Source organism: Panthera onca, chromosome B4 (genome assembly GCF_046562875.1).
Source record: "Panthera onca isolate mPanOnc1 chromosome B4, mPanOnc1 haplotype 2, whole genome shotgun sequence".
NCBI classification, from domain to species: domain Eukaryota; kingdom Metazoa; phylum Chordata; class Mammalia; order Carnivora; family Felidae; genus Panthera; species Panthera onca.
Genome location: NC_138345.1, coordinates 61,226,912 through 61,251,800, shown reverse-complemented (window position 1 = coordinate 61,251,800; position 24,889 = coordinate 61,226,912). Strand labels below are relative to the sequence as shown.

The 24,889-nt window shown below is 33.8% G+C and overlaps 1 protein-coding gene across 24 annotated transcripts in view; it reads right to left on the bottom strand.

Annotated features, from left to right (window-relative positions):
• Positions 1-24,889, bottom strand: part of CCDC91 (coiled-coil domain containing 91) — a 350,689-nt gene that overhangs the window by 139,034 nt on the left and 186,766 nt on the right. The gene's annotated exons all lie outside the window — the stretch shown is intronic.

Genomic DNA, 24,889 nt, shown 5'->3' with positions numbered 1-24,889 from the left:
TTTGTGAATATTGAACACATTCATATATAACCTACTTTAAGCTTTCGGTTTTAAGTTTTCCTATTGCCAACACTACAGTTTTTTGGCTCCGATGTTACTTCCACACACCTTCTCCTTAAAAAAGGCCAAGTCATAGAAGATGATAAAGAGGGTGAGCAGTTCTGTTAAATATAAATTCAGTTCAGTGAAGACCACACAGGATGAGGAGTGTATGAAAGCTGCTGAAAAAAAAAAAAAAAAAAGAAAAAGAAAAAGAAAAAAAAAAAACAGACATATTTCACTGGCTGACAAAACTCCACATCCTCTCGGCACACTGTAATATCCCATGGGCCAAGCATGATCTTCAAGACCACAAGTCAAGTGAAAGCAGATGGAAACTCTGAGCAATTTCATACATAAAAGAACTGCCCCCCAGGAAGTTCACACCCCTAATATAAAAAGGTAGAAGTCAAAGTGTGGAAGTCAGAATCTCAAGGCAGTATTCATAAGGAGTAATAAAACTTGGGAGACTGGACAAACTTAAGTGGGTAGTGTAAATGCTGGAACCTCAGCTAAATATAAAGATGTTAACACTATCTTAAGGGAAGCCAAATCAGCATTTGAAGATGTTCCACCCACTCACTTCCTTATTGGAAATGCTTAATACATTATTATCTTTTTTCTTTCCTTTTTATGAAAGCATTATATGTTATACTTAACATGTTCCCAATATTATATTACATGCTATTTATAAATTCTAAATCATTCTAAAATATGTATTCAACCATATACATAAGAATTCTTTAGCAAATATTCTATTTTTGAAGGTCTCTCTGGATAATAAACTACTCATAATCGAAATAGTAAGTTGAAACAGACACATGTCTTATAGAAAACAGACCTTTGGCACATTCACCAAGAAAAGAAAAATAAGCCAAATCTCTTCAATAATCTCTGTTTTGAAAATAGATTTACTTGGTTGGAAACAACATGCATTAAGGAGCTAAATAAATAAATATGCATGTATTTTTAAAAACTTACACAAAAATATTTTTTAAACCTCAGGATAAGTCTCAACTTTTCAGATAATTAACTTTCTTTTGCAAATGTTAAACTGTCTGATGATGCTACCGCTCCTATAATTCAATAGTTGTCACTCTGAAGCTGCATAATTACTAGCAAATTAGTAAAGGAAAATAAAGCTCTGACTGAGGTTTAACCAAAATTTAAAGAAGTGCTTTATCGAACTGCTTTAGCCCTTCATTTATTCATTATACATCCTCTAAAGATTCCATAATGATTAATTTATATAAGGCCACAAAATTTAACCACTTAAACTGTGATTCGATAATGTAAAATTATAATTTACCTTTGGTAAAATATAATATAGCGTTGGACTTCAGGAAATTTAAAGAACAGTATAGTCATAAACAATTCTCTTGGGTATATTCATGACATCTTTCATAGATAGAAAAATGCCATTCTTTTCTGGGAATTTGGATATGACAGACTGTTTTGCTTAATGGAAAAAACTGTTTTCACTTTCCTATTTGCCATGGTTTCAAATAATCTCACAGTTTAACCAATTTTAGTAGATTTCATAGATTATATAGATCTTTAGTAGATTCCTCCTTTGGAGGAACAGGTAAGTTAGTGAAACAAAACATTTTCTCACCATTATTAAGAAACACAATTAAACAGTATTTTTTTCTAGTAATTTATTTGTACACCATATGCTCATTTTCATCCAAACTTCAAGGAGGCAAGTACTTACTATAGGACAATGAGTCAAATAAGAGCCAAAGCTATGGTTATGGAACATGGCGAAAAGCTATGCAGCAGTAACCAGCCTTTTATATAGTTCAAACCTCTCATCTTAGCCCCATTCAGTTACTTAAATCCACCCATCTGCAGAAGGGACATGAATGAAGATACTAGGAATACAAGGATTTAAAAAAAGTCTCTCCTCACTGAGTGCAGTCTATTGTTGAAGAGAAATATTCTCTAGATAACTACACACCACAGGAATATGCAAGGTATGTATTAAAGAAAAGATGCCCGAAGCCTGCCTGTAAGGTTCACTGTTATATGCAAAGAATATTAAATAGATAAGAATAGTTGGAGTTAAGAGTGGAGACAGGAAGGTAGCAAACTAAGCAGGTGCCAGATATAAGAAAACCTTGTATGTAGTAACAAGAGAGTTTTAAAATTTGGTCTAATACTACCCAACACTGTATTATCGGTGCCACAGTCCAAACAAAACAGGTAATTTCCAAAAACTTGACTCACAACTACAATATTAATCATTATGGACATGCTGAAAACACAAACTGACAGTAGCCACCTGCTTTTACAGTATGATCCATCATTATATAACTGGATAGTTATGTTCCAATGTAATATACGATAGTAATTGCCTTTATTATTTTGTGTAAGTATAAAAATGAACATTAATCTTAACAGTTCCCTGCAATGTATTTTTTTTCCTCCGTAGTTTTGTCTATAAATATCAAAGATACAAGGAACAACACTATAAAGAGGTGTCTGAAAGAATTATTTCCTTTATAAGCTATTTTAAACTACTCTCAACAAAGATACAGCATGAAGACTCATGGTATGTAGAGGAGAAAAAGAAAGATGTATCCACATATTCTGTAATGAAAAAAATGTTATTAAAGGCAGGGAAAGTTTTATTAGTTTTCAACATATTTAGGTTTTAGCCTCAGTTCTATCAGGGATGGCCTGTGTCATCCTAGAGGATTTAATTCATTGAGTTTAAGGAAAACCAATAACCATACCTCTTTGAAAAGAATTTCAAATATGTGAACAAGAGTGTAGGTCCCTTTAGTGCAGGAATTATAATTTGCTATTAATCATACACAGCGCACACATGTAATAGGTATCTGGGGAATGATGATCCTTGTACTAGGATGAATATTTTTTATACAAATCATATTACGGACAATACCAATATTCACTGGAAAGTTCACTAAGCTTCAAACTGTAACTACCAAGTTCATTTACCAAATTCGTTGCTAAGCACATTCAATCCCTACCAAGTATTTCAATTTTTAAGTTATTATTTTTGACTAGAAATGTCCATCCTTTCTACTCCATAGGACAAATTCTGAATAAATAAAATGAAGTGTGTGAAGGACCGCAAAGTTCTTGGAAGGAAAAGTATGTTATAAATTCTACAATTATTAGACTCATAGAAAATAAATATATTAAGTCAAAAACCACTCCACTCCAACCAATACCATAAGCAGTAGATACATATTTTTAATGGAATTGAATATATGCTGGAATTTAAAGGAGAAGTATAGCCAAAATATACTACTACAACCCAAACTACAGTCTACTGTCTCAACAAATCCAGTTTTTCTTCTCCCTTGAAATAGTCCAATACTTACAGATCTGATCCGGCCTGATCAAATTAAATGACTTGTCCAGATTTGCAAAGCAGATGTGTCTAAAGAACCAGATGGTCTCCAAAACATTAATATCATGTTGGTATTTAGGATATACCTCAAAAGAACACACTGTAGCTAATTTTAGGCAACAGTAATTACATGATTTTAAAAGCCACCCCCAAATTTTCTGTATCAATCCTCTAAGTCATACTTTGCAAATGAAGAAAGGTATAAAGTTACAGAGCAAGCTGGAAGCAAAGGATAGAATAAATAGACTGACTAAAATTTAAGCCCTAGAAGAACTTCTTTTGTTCAATTCACTCACTTACCTACCCAATATATCTGCAGTAGTACCTCACCCACAGAAGACATTAGACAAATATGTGCTGGATGAACTGAAGAAATAAATCATAATTTTGGCATGTCCAAGCCTGATTGTTTGCCTCTTTATAGACGAACTATTAGAACTTTGATGTTAATGATGTCTGTAATTATATTCTTAGTTCAGCTTTTTGACTACAGTAGTACGAAATAATTGTTGTAAAGGGTCATTTGAAGTCAAGCACAATTTCACCTTTCTTGAAAAAACGTAAGTTTGCTTTTCAAAAATATATTTCAGATATTTTCCAGTTTTTAACTAAAAATACAATAAGCAAAACTAAAAGATATCTGCAAAATGAGTACATTAAAACTCTGAAGGGATACTTTCATGTTTTTTTCTTTTTAAACAAAATATTACTTTAAATTTTGCAAAGCTATTAAACTACTAGTATATCTTATAATATTATCTCAGCTTTTCAAACATATTGCAAGCAAGTTTGTTATCGAAAAGGAGAGCCTCCTTGACTGAGATACATTTGGAAAAATGATGAATCTCAGTCATTTTACCAACCAATTCATCCATCTTTTTTCCATGGGCTCTACCTCATTATTTCACAGATAAAGAAACAGGCATTGAGGTTAAGAAACATACCCAAAATCATATAAAATGACTCCACGGAACAAAGAATTGAATTCAGATCCACCCACTTTGTTCCTCGTTTGTCTTAGCTGTTCTAACCAGATGAAACAGATTTCTCTTCACGAACTAAGCACTTACTCTATTTTTACAGCCCCTTCATCATTTATTTAATCTTCATTTATTCAACTACATTCATTGAACGTATACTTTATTCTAGGTGCTGCTCTAGGTACTGGGGATACAGAGTGAACAAAACAGACATGAGCTTGACTCTCCTGAACTTACATTATTGGCAAGGGGATAGAGAGAGTGGGTAAGACAAGGAAGATTGGACATTAGACAGTAAACCATTTCTGATGTTACAGGCTATGAAGAAAAAGACAGGATTTAAAAAAATACTGGAAAAGACAATTTTTAAAAAGGATAGTCAAGAAAGAGCTCTGTGGAGAGACACAAATAGAGTTGAGATGTCACAAGTGAACAGAAGTTCAGCCATATAAAATGTCTGGGGGAAGAACATTTCCATCAAAGGAAAAAATGCAAAGTCCAAGGGTAGAAATAAGGCTGATGAGTTCAAGAACTAGAAAAAAGGCCAATGTGGATCATATGAACCAGAGAATTCCATCAGATGCTATAGCTACACCAGACTTCTTTTTATCCTTAACCAGGTCAAATTTCTTTTTTTTTTTTTTTCTTAATTTTTTTTTTTTTAACGTTTCATTTTTGAGACAGAGAGAGACAGAGCATGAACGGGAGAGGGGCAGAGAGAGAGGGAGACGCAGAATTTGGAAGCAGGCTCCAGGCTCCGAGCCATCAGCCCAGAGCCCGACGCGGGGCTCGAACTCACGGACCGCGAGATCGTGACCTGAGTTGAAGTCGGACGCTTAACCGACTGAGCCACCCAGGTGCCCCAACCAGGTCAAATTTCTTACCAGAAGGACTGTGGTCTTGTTGACCCTGTGCCTGAAAAGTGAATCAGAGATCAGAAAAGTAGGTAGAAGACCAGAACTATGGAGAACCATGAAAGGCATTTTAATTCTATTCTAATTGCAATGAGAAGAGAAACCCTTAAAGGATTTAAACAAGGAAGCATCTATAAACCATTTTTTAAAATATCTTTGAACAAAGCAAAGTAGCAAAAGCACTCAAATGCTATTAAAACTTTCTCCACCAATGGACAATTTGTGAAAGAATAAAAATCCATAGCACTGATCTTTGTGGGCAACTCAGATACAATAATATTAGGAACTTATAATTAATGTACCATGCATAAAACATTTTTTATTTAGTATAAATAAGAGTAATGCAATTTTCCTCTCTGGTAATGAGGAGTTAATCCTAATAAGAACAAGCTGAGTGTTTTTCATACTCTCACAAAAAAGTGCCATAGATGTTTTACAAGTATATCTGGCAAGTAATACGTGAACTTCATCTGGACACTCTATTAGCATGCAGTTCATTTACAATACTTAACTTTCTCCATTTTATAAATAGATTGGCAACAAAGACTATAAAAATGAAGACAAGAGTGTCCAAATGATGGCAGCTGACTAAATTTGGCTCTAAATGTTGAGCATGGTTTCCAACTTGTCTTAGTGTTCAATGACTCTTGACTAATCAAAAATATCTCTTGCCAATTTGGGGGCCTAAGACATCAATCTATAGCTTTGATGACCTGTAGTGTGGAGGTTTGATGTATCACAAATCAAACTGATATTTTATATATATATAAAAGGCCTCTGGTGAGTGAGCTAGTAATCCAGTTGAGATATATACATATGGATGTGTTAGAAGAGAACATCAGGCTATCTCTGAAAACAATATTTAGATATTTTAGAAAATTTTGTTGGGATAATGTGATTATTTAATCACAAATAACGTGATTAAAACCTATCATTGAGAGGTGATTTAAAAGGGCAACGGAAGAAGGATTAGGAAGTATAACTCTCTATAGAAAAGACTTCGGTATGGACTTAAGGCTTTCATTTACTCAAAACTGGCTGCAAATTCAGGCTTAGGTTCATGATCTCCTGCTACCCTGGCTGGCAGAAGTTAGGTCCTGTAAATTCAACATTCTCTTGGGGAGAATGAAGGTGCATCTTTTCTTGAAAGTATGTCTGAGGAGTGATAGTGATGAATTTGGTCACAGTTCTTTTTAAAAACAGGACAAACACTACTACCTAAAATTATGGGAAAAAAATGGAGTAAAAAACAAAAGATTTCTCTTTCCCTTTTCCTTCATTTAAAAAAGGAAAATTAACAAGGTCATGTTGAGACTACAAAAAATGTATCCTGCTACAGATTTCAAGTATTTGGAATTGCAGTGATCCTCAGGTTTTTCTATGTATTTGAATTGCATACAATAGTACTATATAATTCAAAAAGAAAAATGTTAAATTATGGGTGTAGATCTAAACATGGAAATTCAATATAGTCTAGCCATGTTATAAAGTGCTTTGGACGCTGTGAAAGCCAAAGAAAATCTTCAGGACAGAGGGAATCATTCCTGTTGGCCTTGTTGTTAAGGGATTCTAGTAACATAAGAGTTGTTACCTCAAACACCACAAAAGTCTCCCAGTGAAAATTTCTTTTGTGCCATGGACAACACATTAAAATTAAGAAGTTTCTAAAATTAAGTACAGCACAGAGCCTCTGCATGTCTGCCTCCAGATACTTTAAACTTCTGAAAAGCTGCCATATGGATATGCCTCACCCTCAGATGCCACAATATTGTTCCTTGTGACTTGAGTAAGAGCTACAGTTGAAGGAAGGAAGGAAGGAAGGAAGGAAGGAAGGAAGGAGAGAAAGAAAGAAAGAAAGAAAGAAAGAAAGAAAGAAAGAGGAAGAAAGAAAGAAAGAAAGAAAGAAAGAAAGAAAGAAAGAAAGAAAAGAAAGACAGAGGGAGGGAGGATGGGAGGGAGGGAGGGAGGGAGGGAGGGAAGGAAAAAAAAAAAGAATTGTGACTAAAACAACAGAGCACCTGGTTGCAGCAAAAACTATGCGTCTCATTTTCTGAAATATCAGAGACCATGGGAAAAAAGAAACCTATCTCAATGTCAGAAATATTTGGCTTAAATACACATGCATTAATGTTCCAAGGAGGCAGTATAACTGGCTGAATAGAGCCCTGCATCACACTTTGAATGACCCGGCTTTTATATAAAATTTCCTCTACTTATGTGTTTGATAAAAGTACTATGCTTCTCTACGTAAGATTTTTTTACCTTTAATAAAGGGGGAGAATAATAGAGTTTCCTCTCTGCCGATGACAAAGGAGTTCTGTGAAATTATGAATGCTAATTTAATTCTTTATGTTGATACTTCAATATAGGATTATTCTAACCATTTGCTGGTATCTGAGAATTAAATTCCTTACTTTTCATGATAGCTGATGCTAGGTAAATACAAGTGAGGATCAACATTTTTTTTTCATTTACTAGATTTAAGATCATTAAAGTGAAGCATTTTCCTCCAAATTAATCGAGATTCATCATTCATTAAATATAGACCTCAAAGATTAGAAAAGAATGTTTTCCCACTGTAAAGCCATCAACATGGAGAGAGATTAGAGTTTTCATTAAAACCAATTTTATTAGAGGACTTATTAACGGAGATTAAATTTTACTTTATGTTTTTTTTTTTCCATCATAAAGAGAATAATGTTGATGACAAGGTAAAATACTTTCACTGGGTTCTTTTTCTACAGAAGTGAAAATATTTGAGGTGATATGTAAAAGATTTAAAATCAACCAGACTGGGCACCAAACAATCAGAAATCCATCCCCAGTAATGGAGCACATACCAAACCTCCTGCAATGCCAAGCTCCAGCTTGATTGTATGCGGTAAGAGAGAAGCCCCAGAGGAAGGAACAAAATCATTAAAGTGGTTCAGAAGAATTATTAATATACTAACTGGTATGGAAGTATTTCACCATTAGAAAATGGCACAAAGTGGTGCTTGCTAGATGAACATTGGCCTACATTAGGTTGTTACCATGGATTAATTACTAAAAACATTTGGTTACATGAATATATTGCTAAAGCAAGAAAAGAGAATAATCCTTGAACTTGATGCTTCCATATCTTTCAAATTTTATACTGCATATGCATACATATGTTACCTTGTCAAAAAAAATAACTTTGAAAATAATAGGGTAAATCCTATGGTTTGATAATTTATCCTTGGTATAAAATCTATATTCTTATATATAAAGTATCCCCAAAGCTGATGATTAACAAGAACTTAAATATAAAATCAAAACCAGCCTTCTATTATGATACTGGGTTGCACACTAATTACAAACATCACAGACATCTTAAGATGCTACTGTCCCAAATGTCACTGGCTATTACATCTCTGCTCTCCTTCCTCAGAGTCTCTGTCTTATCATTCAAAGAATATAGGTAATCAGTCCTCTCTTGTATCCTTTCAAACAGGCAAAAGATTTAAAAAATTAAAAATAGCTTGTTGTGAGAGATCCTCATTTGGATTTAAAAAATTGAATAAGAAAAACTTTCATCAGTTTATCTTTTCTGCCTCTAAGAACTATGATATGCAGTCTTTCACTAACTGGAATATTGGTGACAAGAAAAGAAAAGAAAAGAAAAGAAAAGAAAAGAAAAGAAAAGAAAAGAGAGAAAAGGAATAAAAATTAATGAAAGTAAATCTGTAACACACACATCAATTTTTCCCCTAACACTTTTTAGGCACTAACACTGAAAATGCCTGAATCCAGATAGACCTTGCTGACAATTCAGGTCACTGGAATAAGGAGAGAGTTAGAACTACATAACTGATATATTACACTGACTAGAATAGTTACAGAAATTATATTCTGTAAAGAATATAATCACTCTTCCAGCATTATTACTAGATGTAGAAACCGATTTAATAAGCTTAGATAAAAGGAAAATTTGGAAAAAAACTTTCAGTCCCATGAGAATAGGTCAAACTTCATTCAGGTCAATATGGAGAGACAGTATTATGAATGGAAGATACTTATGATAGAGTAGCTTGATAATATTTTTGGTATTTTTTATTATTATGATAATAATATAATATTTTTATGATAATAGGCAAAAATCTTATAATGAATCAACAACATCTGGGTGGGCAGGACTCATATTGATAAAATTTTCAAATGTGATCAACATTAGTTACATATATTAACCTGATGTGATATAAAAATTGAACCCACAGCATTCAAAATGCATTTTAGAAGGTAAGCCAATAATAACCAATGGGGAAAAGGCAGATCTTACATGTCTTAAGAAACAACTAACTACATAAATCCCACAAATTTACATTTTTTTAATCTTTGGAGGTATTTTTCAATATCTGCTTTGAAGCAGAAATTTGAAATTTATATCCTCAATACAGTATGAAGTATTCTACCCTTTATTCCTTTGACTCTCAGTCTGATATACCACTCATAATATAAAAAAGCAAGCTTTAAATCTATATTAGAACAAGTTCTCTTGCAAGATTTCCAACGCCTTTTGGTTTTGGCATGGCTGGAAAAACCACAAGAATAGCCTTGCATGCAAAATTCTGGCTTAGCCCAAGAAACTCAGAGGCACACAGAGCTATTCTCAACTACCAAACTTTCTCAATCCTCTGCTGAGGTTAAGTTTGGTGGGAGGGATAAGAATGGACAAGCCAAGTCGTTAGTTCCAAACCAATCACTAGTATCTAGCATGCTGTTAGGCCAAAGTCTATTGGCAACAGCAAACATCCGTATTTGTCCAGGAAAAATCTGATCATACGATAAAAGCTGGAATTTATGAGAATCCTTGTTCAATCAAATAACTGAAACTATAAATTTATTTCATACCTTTGGGTTAACAAAATAATGGAATTTAAAAAAAGATAAAGGACAGGTCTCACACATCCTAAATATTTATTTCTCCCCTCTCTGCACAAAAAGCTAGCAATCTTTAATCAAGGGAAAATATCAAAAGAAGAGAAAACAAAGTTGTTTCCCCCTCCTTGGAGCAGAACTTTATACAATACAAGTAATTCTACACCCTGGGAAAAACTAGTCTCCTAAATGTAATATGCTCTCCCTTATAAAACAGTACAAACAACTTAAGAGTTCAAATAAAACACTAGCAAGTAGATGCTTTGAAAAATGGAATACAGCAGGCATGTGATACTTCAGCCTGGCATTTAACATATGGTACACTGCTAAAACTCAAAGCAATCCTTACCAAAAGGTATTTCAGACGTACTTAACCTTTACAGAAAATGGAAAGGACTGACACTTTCAATAAAACCAAGGTTGGTTAACATGGGAAATGAATATATCAAGAATTTTAATCAAGATAATTTCAGAAAAACTTAAGTTTATGTAGAAATGTTGCATCATCTGCTATGAATAACAGAAAGTTCATGTGCCTAATATATAAAAATTCTGGCATATCTGATTCAATACTCATATTTGAACGTAACAAGAAGAAAAAACAAATACATGAGAAATTCTCTTCATGAGATGTTCTAAGACTAGAGAGAATCTACTCATTCTTATTTTCTCATTAAAGTAGTCAAGATGGTATTTACAAGCACTATTAATGTGTCAAGCACTCTTTGGGTTTTACCATCTGGTTTGTAATACACAGAATTAAAGATCAATACATCAGTCACGCTTCCGAAGTAGAGACTAAAAGAGGAATGGGTGTGTGTGTGTGTAAATATATAGCTTAATAGAAATATCTTGAGATGTGTAGATATCTATAAAGATATCTGTAAGGATAAGTTTTGTAAATACACTTTGGTTGAAACATGTGTACACAAAACACCAGCATGAGAAAAGAAAGCTTCAGATTTTGAGAAGACTGTATACAAAACTCTTTAAGAAGAATGCGATGACCAGGAACTACATATCACCAAAAAATGGACACAGAAAATGTTTAGATTAGGCACAAGAGGGCCAAGAAACATAGAGTACACCTTAAATCAGTATAGTTATAATTTATTTGGTGTGTGCATATAAATCCTAAACCAAACTACATTTTCTTCTTTGTCTTTTTCAGGCTATTCCTTTTTTTTTTTAAGTTTAGTTATTTATTGTGAGAGGGTGGGGGAAGAGGCAGAGAGAAAGGGAGAGAGAGAATCCTAAACAGGCTCCATGCTGTAAGTGAAGAGCCCAATTCAGGGCTCGATCTCACGAACAATGAGATCAGGACCTGAGCTGAAACCAAGAGTTGGATGCGTGACCAACTGAGCCACCTAAATGCCCCCTTTTTAGGCTATTCTTTTTTTTTAAGTTTATTTATTTTGAGAGAGAGACAGAGACAGGCTCTGTGCTGTCAGCACAGAGCCTGATGTGGGCTTGAACTCATGAACTGTGAGATCATGACCTGAGCCAAAGTCAAGGGCCAGACACTCAACCAACTGAGCCATCCGGTGCCCCTCAGGTTATTCTATACACCATTTTTTGCTAATCTGTCAACTAGGTCAAAATTCAATAAGTTTCAATACTTCTCATATCTGCTATGATTTGAAAAATATCCAAATTCCTTACATTTAAACAATAAAAACAACAGAGTATAATTTAATTTAAAAAATACACAAGTTGTGACAGAACCAAGAAAATAACTTGTAAATGTAAATTCAGGATGAAATAAAAAACTCTGTATAGAAAAATTTCACAAGTGAAAACTCCTTTTCTAACTGTTCTACCTTAAAGCAAACACCACACACACACACATACACACACACAAGGAAGGGGGGAGGAGCCTGTTGTCATTGTCTCTATACAGTAGTAAACAAAACTGTTAACCAAGAAATATGTTCATATCTTATTTATGTCAAATTGGAAGTTTTAATGAATGAGACTCAAAGTAAGATAAAATAAAAGCAATATGTGAATTTAATTTCTTGAGCACTTTCCACTCACTGTAACAGCATGTTAGCAATAGTTCCAGCTTTGAACTTTAACACACTGAGTCAACTACTACTTCCTTTGGAAAATTCTTCCCAAAAGTTATTTAGGATAAAAAGAAAAGTCATTTTAAGAATGTGTCAGCATCTAAAATAGCTTTAGCTCAAGTGCTTATATCCAGTGCATTAACTGAATAGATATATACTGAGATACTTCTAAAAAGATAAAAAAGAAACAAACACATCTGTGTAAGAGGTGGAGAAAGTGAGATAATTTCTCTTTTAAAAAATAAGACATCATGGGGCGCCTGGGTGGCTCAGTGGGTTGAGCGTCCGACTTCGGCTCAGGTCATGATCTCACGGTCCGTGAGTTCCAGCCCCGCGTCGGGCTCTGTGCTGATGGCTCAGAGCCTGGAACCTGTTTGAAATTCTGTGTCTCCCTCTCTCTCTGACCCTCCCCCGTTCATGCTCTGTCTCTCTCTGTCTCAAAAAAAATAAATAAACGTTAAAAAAAAATTAAAAAAAAATAAGACATCTTATTCCTTAAGTTACAAAATTAAATCTGTTTTAGCAAATATACCTGTATTTTTTCCATATATTACTTTCTTTGGTAGTCCCTCTACCTTTGGACTACCTTTGGAAGTCCCTCTTCCTTACTGTGATCACTTATCCCACATTGGCAAAACCAAGACATAAGTTTAAAAAAATTAATGTAGAATAAATCCGAGTTTTTTGGTTATAGCTGAAACTTTTGCTAACTTTTTAATTTTCAAAATCAAAGAGCAGTCCATCCTAAAGTCACTTAAACTCTGTTAGAGTATCTCTCATCTTTATTCTACAGAAGAATTCCCCAGTGATTTCAATGGGAAACACACACATATACACAACCTTGACAGGTTCAATATTAGATGACAAAAATGGGGAAAACACGGAAACAGGTTGAAATAGAATAGTTTGACAGGCAAATAAATATGAAGGGATAAGACAATGATCCCTTCATATCAATGATATCCCCAAATATCAGGGGATAACTGCCCCTGAGAGGGTAGCAGAATGACTTTTAGAACTTTAAAGAAAATATACATACTAGGATCCCATCAACATCAAATTAGAATTTCCAGAGAGGAAACCTGCCTTGGCATATGCATTTCAAAAAAGCATCACAAGTAATTTATTATGTGCCGAAAAAAGGTGAGAACCAATGGATTAAGAAATCCTGACAGTGACAACTGTTAAGGACAACTTAAACAAAAAGTGCTCACAGTAATACAGCTGCTTGTTATCCTCAAAAAAAATTAAGATAGTCTACATCTTGGATAGTAATCCTTGATAGAGAAAACTACAGACATGAAAGAACTGTGAAGTCTGAGCCAGTGTGTATCATGAAGAATGACAATTTCAAGACAAAAGCACAATTAAACAAGTAAAGGAAAATTCTTATGTAAACAATCTTTGATGTGGCATGCTCCTATGAAAAGCCTTCCAAGATCTACATTTACTTTACTGCTGTTAACTATCAGAATAAAAGATTTTAAAAATCATGACATAAAAGAAAAAGTAAAGAAAATTAAGTAAACATTATGGGAAAAGTTGGCATATATAGCACATTAGCTTAATTTTAGCTTTGTTTTCTGCTGTACTTTAACAGAATTTCACATGTCTCTTTCATCAATCTGGAGCAAGTTATTTATTTTCTAAATGAACAGAAGAACGCTGGCTTTTTAACAGGAGCCCAGGAATATGAAGGGCTGGTCCACAATCTCTTTCCCTTAAAGTGGATATTTCTAAAAAGAAAATTGAAAGAAGAATTCACATTGTATCATTTTGAAAAGTAAACTAATTAATAATCAGCTGTAAGATAATGATAATGCATTGAGATTGCTATGCTAAAAAGCTGGGAAAACAATGATATATGTAATAACTAATATTTATTAGCAGCATTTTTATCAGCCAAGCAATATACACTATCTTACTGGATCATCCCAATACTCCTATGAATAGGTTCTATGGTTTATTCCCCCATTTATATTTATGAGGAAACTAGAATTCATATGTAAGGAACTTCCCAAGGTCACATTGTTATGAAGTACCAGAGCTGGGGCTTTGATCAAGTTTGTCTGATTTTAAAATAATCAGTTATCTCTACCAACAGAAGTACGTGGTTGTCTTAAAGTAGAAATTTTTGTAGAAATGCAATCCTCTTTGGGGAATTCATAGAATAAAAACATATAAATTATTACATATCATTATTAAAGTTAGAAAAAGATAAGAATATGAGTGTGTAATACACAATAATAGTACAAAATAGGTTTGGATCTCAAAGTTGTTTATGTAATTGGATTGTAGGTTTTCTTCACCCAGTTCCTGTAATGGATGGTTTGAAGTTGTATGAATAAGGATTTACTAAAAGAACTGAATTCCAATTTGATATGGTCAGCTAATCCATTGAATACACGTATATACCTTGCTTTATTGTGCTTCATCTTATTTCACTTCAGATACTGCATTTGTATAAATTGAAGGTTTGTGGCAACCCTGCCTCAAGCAAGTATACCAGCGCCATTTTCCCAACAGCATTTGCTCACTTCATGTCTTTCTCTCATGTTTTGGTAATTATCATATTTCAAACTTTTTCATTATTATTGTATTTAAACTGCTGCAATCTCATGATAAAACTTTAACAGATAAGGAGTGACTCCTTATGGATGAGCACAGAAAAGTGGTTTCTTGAGATGGAATCTACTCTTGGTGAAATGCTGTCAAAATTGTTGAAATGACAAGAAAGGATTTAGAATATTAGGTCAACTTAGCTGATTAAGCAGTGGCAGGGCTTGAGAGGACTGCCTTCAATTTTGAAACAAGTTCTATTATGGGTAAAATGCTATCAAACACCATCGCATGTTACAGAGAAACCATTCATAAAAGGAAGAGTCAGTTGATGTGGCAAACTTCATTGCTGTCTTATTTTAAGAAATTGCCACAGCCTTCCAACTTTCAGCAACCACCACCCTGATCAGTCAGCAGCCATCAATATCAAGGTAAGACCTTCCACCAGCAAAAGGAAATTATGGCTAGGTGCGCCTGGGTGGCTCAGTCTGTTAAGCACCCTACTCTTGGTTTCGCCTTAGGTTGTGATCTCACGGCTTCGTGAGTTCAGGCCTCATGTCAGGTTCTGTGCTGACAGTGGGAGGCTGCTTAGGATTCTCCTGTCTCCCTCCCTCTCTCTGCCCCTCCTCTACTTGCGCTGTCTCTGTCTCTCTCAAAATAAATATGTAAACTTAAAAAAAAAAAGAAAAGAAATTACAGCTAGCTAAAATCTCAAATGATGGTAAGCATTTTTTAGAAATAAAGTATTTTTTAATTGAGGTATGTATATTTTCTGGACATAACGCTGTTGCACACATGACAGACTACAGCATGGTGTACACATAACTTTTGTATGCAATAGGAAAATGAAAAATTCATTTGAATCATTTTATTACAATATTCACTTTATTGTGGTGGTCTGGAATCAAATCCACAATATCTCCAAGGTATGTCTACATGAGGCTAATTAAAGGTAAAACAGAATTTTCAATTCGTTGTGAAAGTTTAAATTATAACGTAGCTTATTTCTGTTTTAAAATCACAAACTGTTGGTCACATCATTTGGGAACTTTAAAAAGTGCTATTTCATTTGAATGGTCTTAGGCACACAAAGTATGCTAACCAAATGAATTGGAAATTAAGGTTTTTTTTTCTTTTATTTGATTACCAATGTAAAAGTACAACTCATATTTAAATTATTAAGCTTTAAATTAATATTTGAATCCATGGTAATTTGCTGAAACAAAACCCAGAAACATTCTAAAATTCCTAAGAGGCACAGTATTAGAGAATTTAATCACATAAAAAAAGTCTCACATTTTAGAAAAGCATTAGGACAAGAAATCAGCAATGATCCAAGGGTCGAGGTACTCATATATGACAACATGATGTAAACAAATCTTTAACTCTTATTAATACAGTGAGAAATACAAAAGATGCCATGACTCCCAACTATTCACTGATCCCAAGATAATAATTTTTAAATGAAGAACATATGTAATAAGTAACCACTATTTTAATATGGATGAAAAGATATAAGAGGGGGTGGGGTGGGACTTCTGGAATGATGATATTAGGAGTTCAGAGAAACCTCTACCCCAGATAGGTATCTTTTAAGCAAAAACAATCATTCAAAGTCTCTGTAGATTTATCAAAGGGCTTACAATAAATTGGGCAATATTTATTCAATGAAGTTTATAGAAACCTGGTAGGAACAGAGGGGAAACTATGATACTAAACTCTAGGGACTTCATGCATCCACCCACAGCTGAGCCCTGCAGAACTGTTTCAGCAGGCTCAGCAGCTGAGTGACAGTTCCCATCATCCCCAATCTATTAGTGTAAAAGACTATTCCTGGTAGTCTTGGCAGCTGGTGAACATTAATAGATCCTATTTTCCATAGCTCCATGCTGCAGAAGACTTATATCACATAAATAGGCAGCTGGTAAAAAATGCAATCCTCCTTTCCTCCACAGCTCCGACTGCAGGACAGCTGCTCAGTTGAGCTCAGAAGTCAAATGCCAGTTCCCATCTCTCCTACACTGCTGAAGCAAGAGAACTATTACAGAGATATTTAACAGCTATAAACACTGGACTATCCCATCCTTGTGAACTCCATGTCATAGAAGATATCTACTGAGTAACAGTGGCAACCATGTAGCAGAATAGTACTTACCCTCCTTCCCTCATACACAGCTCCAGCTGTGAAAGGGATCTGGGTGAGGAAACCAATAAAGAGCAAATTAAGTATCCTACTCTTCCAGGGCCTATGCATTGTCTATAGGTTCTATGACAGGTTACAGGGAGGCTCTGGCACACAAACCAGCTCTGCCAAAAGGAATGATCTATAACTAGTCTATAACTGGATCAGTGGATACTCTAGGGCACTGTCAGAACAATAGAGCAATCAACTAGAAATTAACAGAAACTAACAGCAAGATACAATAAATAGATACAATAAAATAGAGACAAGTCAGAATCACAAAACGGAAATCAGGAAAGAAATAGTTAAAGAGACCATGGCTTTAAAACAGTCATTTCTGGTAGTCAGAATGAGTATGTGAATGTCCATTTTGCTCTGTCTACAAAATCAGAAGTTGCACAATTCAAAAGAAACAGACTTCACTAAATGATCAAACAAAAACACAAAGTTTCCTGAGGATTGAAAACACAAAATTGCTACTACAGTTTATATACAATGTCTAGTTTTTAGTAAAAAATTGCTAGACATGGAAAGAAGTATGAAACTGCATCACATATACAGGAAAAACAGGAGTCAGTAAAAACTACCTTTAATGTGGCCCAGATATTAGACTGGACCAGAAAATGCCTTCAAAGCACCAATTATAAAAATGTTTAAAGAACTAAAGGATACCATGCTTAAACAATTAAATAACATCTCATAAAATACACAGTATCAACAAAGAGGGAAATTATACAAGAGAAACAAAAGGAAATTCTGGAGTAGAAAAGTGAAACAAAAATGAAAAACTTCATAGAGGTTTTAAACAGGTTTGAACTGAGAGAAGACATAATCAGTAAATCTGAAGAAATATCAATAAAGACCATGGAATCTAGACTATAGCACTTAAATATTAAAGAAAAATGAATAAAGCCTCAGAAAAATGTGAGACACTATTAAGTGAATCAACACATATACAATGAAAGTAACACAAAGAAAGAAGAGAATAAAAAATACTTAAAGAAATAATAGCTAAAAACTTCCCACAGTGATGAAATACAATATACACATATAAGAAGCTCAGTGACTTCCATGTAGGAAAAACTAAAAGAGATACATACCCAGACATATTATAGTCAAAATGTTGAAAGACAAAAACAATTCTGAGAACAGTAGAAGAATGATTCATCACATACAAGATAACCACAAAAAAAATTAACAGCTTACTTCTCATCAGAAACAATGAAAGAGAGAAGGGAATGGGATGACATTTTCAAAGTGCTGAAACTAAAGAAAAAGTCTGTCTCACAAGAAATATATACCCAACAAAAGAAAACAAAAAAAAAAGCTTTCAAAGATAGAAAATTATCTTTAAAGAATGAAAATGAAACTAAAGCTCTTTCAAGACAAATTCTTTGTTAGCAGACACAAGTTACAGTAAATACTAACAGAAGTACATTTAGGCTAAAACAAGTAAAATCAGAAAATGACTCAATCCACATGAAGAAACAAAACATGCCAGTAAAGTTAATCATGTGGGTAGTTTTAAAAGACAAAATAATTGAATATTTCTTCTCTGCTCTTCTCTTAATTGATTTAAAAAGAAATTACATTTTGAGGTGCTGGGGTGGCTCAGTCGGTTAAGTGGCCAACTTCAGCTCAGGTCATGATCTCATGGTTTGTGAGTTTGAGCCCCACAGTGGGCTCTCTGCTGTCAGCACAGAGCCTACTTCTGATCCTCTGTCTTCCTCTTTCTCTGCCCCTCCCCTACTTGCACATTCTCGCTCTCTCGAAAATAAACATTTCAAAAATATTTAATAAAAAAAGCAACTACATTTTTTAAAAGTACATAATTGTATTTGTACAAAAGACAGTTTAGATTCAAAGATACACACTGGTTGAAAGTAAAAGGATGGGAAAAGATATACCATGCAAATAAAAACTCTAACAGAGCTGGAGAGGATATAATAAGGTCAAGAAAAAAAATAGACTTTAGGAGAAAAAAAAATCATTCCAGAGATAAAAACAAACATCTTACAATACTAAAAGGGTCAATACTTAAGGAAGATATAACAATAAAGAAGACATATACAGTTAACAAAATACCCCCAAAATACATGAAACCAAACCGACACAATAACGAAGAATTCAAGAATAATGGATACTTTTATACACTCACTATCAATAAAGGATAGAAAAATTAAGCATATTACTAACAGTGGACAGAAGAGTTAAACAACACTATGAACCAACTGCATACACGTGGAGACATCTACAGAATACTCCACCCAAATAAAATCATTAAAAAGAATTTTCCAACCACAATGAAATTAAATTAGAATTTAATAACCACCAGAAATTTGGGGAATCTGTGTGTGTGTGTGTGTGTGTGTGTGTAAATTACACAATACTTTTCTAAGAAACAATATGTTAAAGAAGAAATCACAATAAGGATTATAACTTTTTCTACACGAACTAAAATGAAAATACAATATAACAAACTTATGGGATGAAACAAACTAGAATCAAGAGAAAATATAATTCCTAAATATAATGCCTATAGAAAGAAATATAATATAAATGCCTTTTTTAAAAAAGAAAAAGATTAATTACATAAGTCAGAAAAAAGATATTATCTCAATAATCTACTTATCCATTTTAACGAACCAGAAAAACAACAAACTAAAGCCAAAGTAAGAAGTCATGCAAAATAAAGGTTAGAGTGAAAATTAGTAAATTAGAGAATAGAAAATGGGAGAAAAATAAAAAAAAATTAATTATTTGCAAACACAAACAGAATGAAAAACCTTTAGATAAATCGACCAAATGAAGAGGAAAGACTCAAATTACAAAATCAGAAATGAAAGAGGAGATATCAGTACCTACCTTACAGAAATAAAAGCATTGTAAGAACACACTATAAACAACTACATGCTAAAAATTAGACTACTAAGATAAAAGAGGTAACTTCCTAGAAAGATAAAATTACCAAACTCAGAAGGAAAACAGAAAATCTGAAGAGATCAATAGCAAGAGAATGAATTTGTTAAAAAAAACGACAACAAAAACAAACACAAAAAACAGGGGCTCTTGGGTGGTTCAATCCATTGAACGTCTGAATCTTTATTTCGGCTCAGGTCATGATCTCACAGTTCATGGGATCGAGATCCATGTCAGCCTCTGTGCTGACAGTGTGGAGCCTGCTTGGAATTCTCTCTCTCCCTCTCTGTCTGCCCACCCCCCACAACACACACACACACACACACACACACACACACACACACACACTCTCACCCACACAGAAAAGTCTGCTACCACCAGGTTGTGTTAGTGAATCCTACAAAATTATTAACAAAAAAAATTAATACTGATCTGTTACAAATGCTTCCAAAAAGTTAAAAAAAAAAAGAGAACAAATCCTAACTCATTCTGAGTAAAGTATTACACTGATAGCAAAACCTAAGACACCAAACTACAAACCAATATCCCCTGTGAATGAAGATATGAAATATTCAACAAAATATTAATTAATAGATTAATGCAACACATAAAAAACATATATACACCAAGGCCAAGTGAGACTATCTCAGGAATGCAAGACTGATTTTTTTTTAATATTTATTTTTTTTATTTTTGGGAGAGAGAGAGCACGAGTGGGGCAGGGGCAGAGAGAGGGGGGGACAGATCAGAAATGGGCTCCATGTTGAAAGCAGTGAGCCCAACCCAGGGCTTGAACTCATGAACCGTGAGATCACGCCCGAGCAAAGTCATACCCTCAAGTGAGTAAGCCACCTAGATGCCCCAGCAAGGCTGATTTCACATCCAAAAATCAAATGGAATACACCACATTCATAAGAAAAAACAAAATCTTCATTTCAAAAGACACAGAAATGCACCAGACAAAACTCTGCAACCTTTCATGATCAAAAAAAATTTTTTCAACAAACTAGAAATAAAAAGAAACTCTCTCAACCTAATAAAGACCACCTATTGAAAACTCACTTAAAACATCATATTTAATGGCTAATAACTAAATGTTGTCCCCCTAAGATCAGGAAAATGACCAGGATGTATGTGCTTGCAGCTCTTCTTCAAATGGTATTGGACATCTATCCAGGACAATTAGGCAGGAAAAAGAAACAAAAGGCACCCAGACTGGAAAGAGTGCAGGTGGCATGATCTTATATATAGAAAATCCTAAGAAATCTATTAAAAATTATTAGAACTAATGAACTTATATATCAGAACAAATACACAAAATCAATCCTATTATTATATGGTAGTAATGAAGAATCTGAACATGAAATAGAAACAATTCATTTTACAATAGCATCAAAAAGAATAAAGTACACAGGAGACACTACAACAGATTGTTGGAAGGAATTAATGAGGATAAAATAAAGACATTTCATCATTATGGATCATAAAACTTAATGCTATTAAAATGGCAATACTCTCCAAATTGGTCTATATATTCAATGCAAATCATCCCACTTGGAGAGTCTACAAATAAATCCTCACAAAGATGGTTAATTAATTTTTGACAATGGTCGCAGGACAATTCAATGAGGAAAAACAGTCTTTTCAATGAATGAGGTTGGGAATAACTGGATATCAACAACAACAACAACAACAACAACAACAACGACAACAAACGTTGTACCCTCTTTACACCATAGATAATAATTAACTCAGGATGGATTAAAGACTTAAATGCTAATTAAACCCAATAGCATGGCTAAATATTTTTTTTTAATGGAAAATAACAAGTGTTGGTAAGGATGGAGAGAAATTAGAACTCTCAGTCACTGTTGGTTGGAATATAAAACACTGCAACCGGAAACATTCTGGTAGTTCCTCAAAATGTTAAACATAGATAATCATACAACCCAGTAACTCCAACCCTATGTATATTCCCAGGAGAAATAAAATACATCCACATAGCATTATTCATTAATAGTCAACAAGTGAAAACAATCCAAATGGCCATCAACTGATGAAAGGATAAATAAAATGTGGTGTATCTATACAATGCAAAATCACTGGACAATAAAAAAGAAATGAAATACTAAGACATGTAACAATATGGATGAACTCTGAAAATATTATTCTAAGTGAAAGAAATAAATCACAAAGATCACAAGTTGTATGATTCCACTTATACAAAATGTCCAGAAAACATAATGTAGTCATAGTGACTATAGTCACTATGACTATAGTGATATAATGTAGATTAATGGTTACCAAGGTAGGAAAACACGTAGTTGGTTAGGGAGTGAAAAATGACCACTAACAGAAATAAGGTTTCATATAGAGTGTCGAAAATGCTCTGAAATTACACTGTGGTGAATACTGTATAATTCTGTGAAAAACTAAAAACTACTGAATTATAAACTTTAAATTGGTGAATTCTATAATAAATGAATTATATCTCAGTAAAGTTGTTCAAAAATAAAAAATTATAAAATGTTAAAATATCATTAGCCTACTCAAAATCAAAATATATAATTATAGTAAACTTTCCTCTGTTTTAATCACTACCGATAACATCAGGTTCTTAGAAATCAGAGTGAAAAATGGAGAAAACGTACTATAGTTTTTGAAATACAAATGTAAACTAGCTCCAAATGATTTTGACAGTTTCAAATCTTGCAATCAAACTCCAAATAATCCCAAGCCTTATCATAGAATAGACTGTAGAAGTAAATAAATTTGCATTACTTCTTAAAAAATAAATAACACCATTACTTGTGTTGTCTTTTTTTCCAGTTCAAATCAAGTGTAAAACCCTTACTTTTCCTTATGTCTATTACTCTCCCATGTTGATGATATAATTTTCTTAAAATTTTCCTTTACATACATTAAAGTCACACCGGACAATGTTATATATATTTTTTAATTTAACAAACATAATTTTAAACTTAAAAAAAGAAAGTCTATTGCATTAACCCACAGTCTTGTCCTTTCCTTTGTTTTTTACCTAATGTTCCAAAATTCCTTCCTTTATCATTGCCTTTTGTTTGGATAATTTCCTTAGCCATTTTTTTAGAGTAGGTCTCCTCTGACAAATTCTCTTAGTTTTCCTTCAAGTGGGAACATCTTGGTTTCTTCCTTTCATTTCAGAAGTGTATTTTCACTGGATATATAATCTGGATTGACAGTTATTTTATTTCAATACTGTTCTATTTCCTTCTGGTCTCTATGGTTCCAGATGAAAAACTGCTAGAATAATACATGAATTCAGCAAAGTTGCAGGATATAAAATCAATGTCCAGAAATCAGTTGCCTTTCAGAACACCAATAATGAAGCAGCAGAAAGAGAAATCAAGGAATCAATCCCATTTACACTGCACAAAAAACCTTAAGATGCCTAGGAATAAAGCTAACCAAAGAGGTAAAAGATCTGTACACTGAAAACTATAGAAAGCTTATGAAAGATATTGAAGAAAACAAAAAGAAATGGAAAAACATTCCAAGCTTATGGATTGGAAGAATAAGTATTACTAAAATCTCTATACTACCCAAAACAATGTACACATTCAATGCAATCCCTACCAAAATAACACCAGCATTCTTCACAGAGCTAGAACAAGCAATCATAAAATTTGTATGGAACCAGAAAAGACCCCAAATAGCCAAAGCAATCTTGAAAAAGAAAACCAAAGCTGGAGGCATCACAATCCGAGACTTAAAGCTGTATTACAAAGCTCTAATCATCAAGACAGTGTGGTATTGGCACAAAAACAGACACTCAGATCAATGGAACAAAACAGAGAACCCAGAAATAGACACACAGATGTATGGCCAACTAATCTTTGACAGAGCAGGAAATAATATCCAACAGAAAAAAGACAAGTCTTTTCAGTAAAAGGTATTGGGAAAACTGGACAGAAACATGCAGAAGAATGAACCTGGACCACTTTCTTACACCATACATAAAATAAACTTAATGTGAATGAAAGACCTAAATTTAAACAAGAAACCATCAAAAGCCTTGAGGAGAAAACTGGCAACAACCTCTTTGATCTCAGCCGCAGCAATTTCTTACTAGACATGTCTCCAGAGGCAAGGGAAATAAAAGCAAAAATGAACTACTGGTACCTCATCAAGATGAAAAGCTTCTGCACAGCAAAGGAAACAATCAACAAAACTAAAAGGCAACTTACTGAATGGGAGAAGATATTTGCAAATGACATAATGAATAAAGGGTTGGTATCCAAAATCTATAAATAACTAATCAAACTCAACACCCATAAAACAAATAATCAAGTAAAGAAATGGGCAGAAGACATAAATAGACACTTTTCCAAAGAAGACATCCAGATGGCTAACAGACACATGAAAAGATGCTCAACATGATTCATCATCAGGGAAATACAAATCAAAACCACAATGAGATACCATATCATACCTGTCAGAATGGCTAAAATGAACAACTCAGGAAACAACAGGTATTAGTGAGGATGTGGAGAAAGGGGAATGCTTTTGCACTGCTGGTGGGAATGCAAACTGGTGCAGCCGCCTTGGAAAACAGTGTGGATGTTCCTCAAAAATTAAAAATAGATCTACCCTATGACCCAGCAATAGCACTGCTAGGAATTTACCCAAGGGATACAGGAGTGCTAATGCATAGGGGCACTTGTACCCCAATGTTTATAGCAGCACTTTCAACAATAGTCAAATTATGGAAAGAGCCTAAATGTCCGTCAACTGATGAATGGATAAAGAAGTTGTGGTTTATATACACAATGGAATACTACTTGGCAATGAGAAAGAATGAAATATGGTCTTTTGTAGCAACGTGGATGGAACTGGAGTGTTATGCTAAGTGAAAAAAGTCAGGCAGAGAAAGACAGATACTGTATGTTTTCACTCATATGAGGATC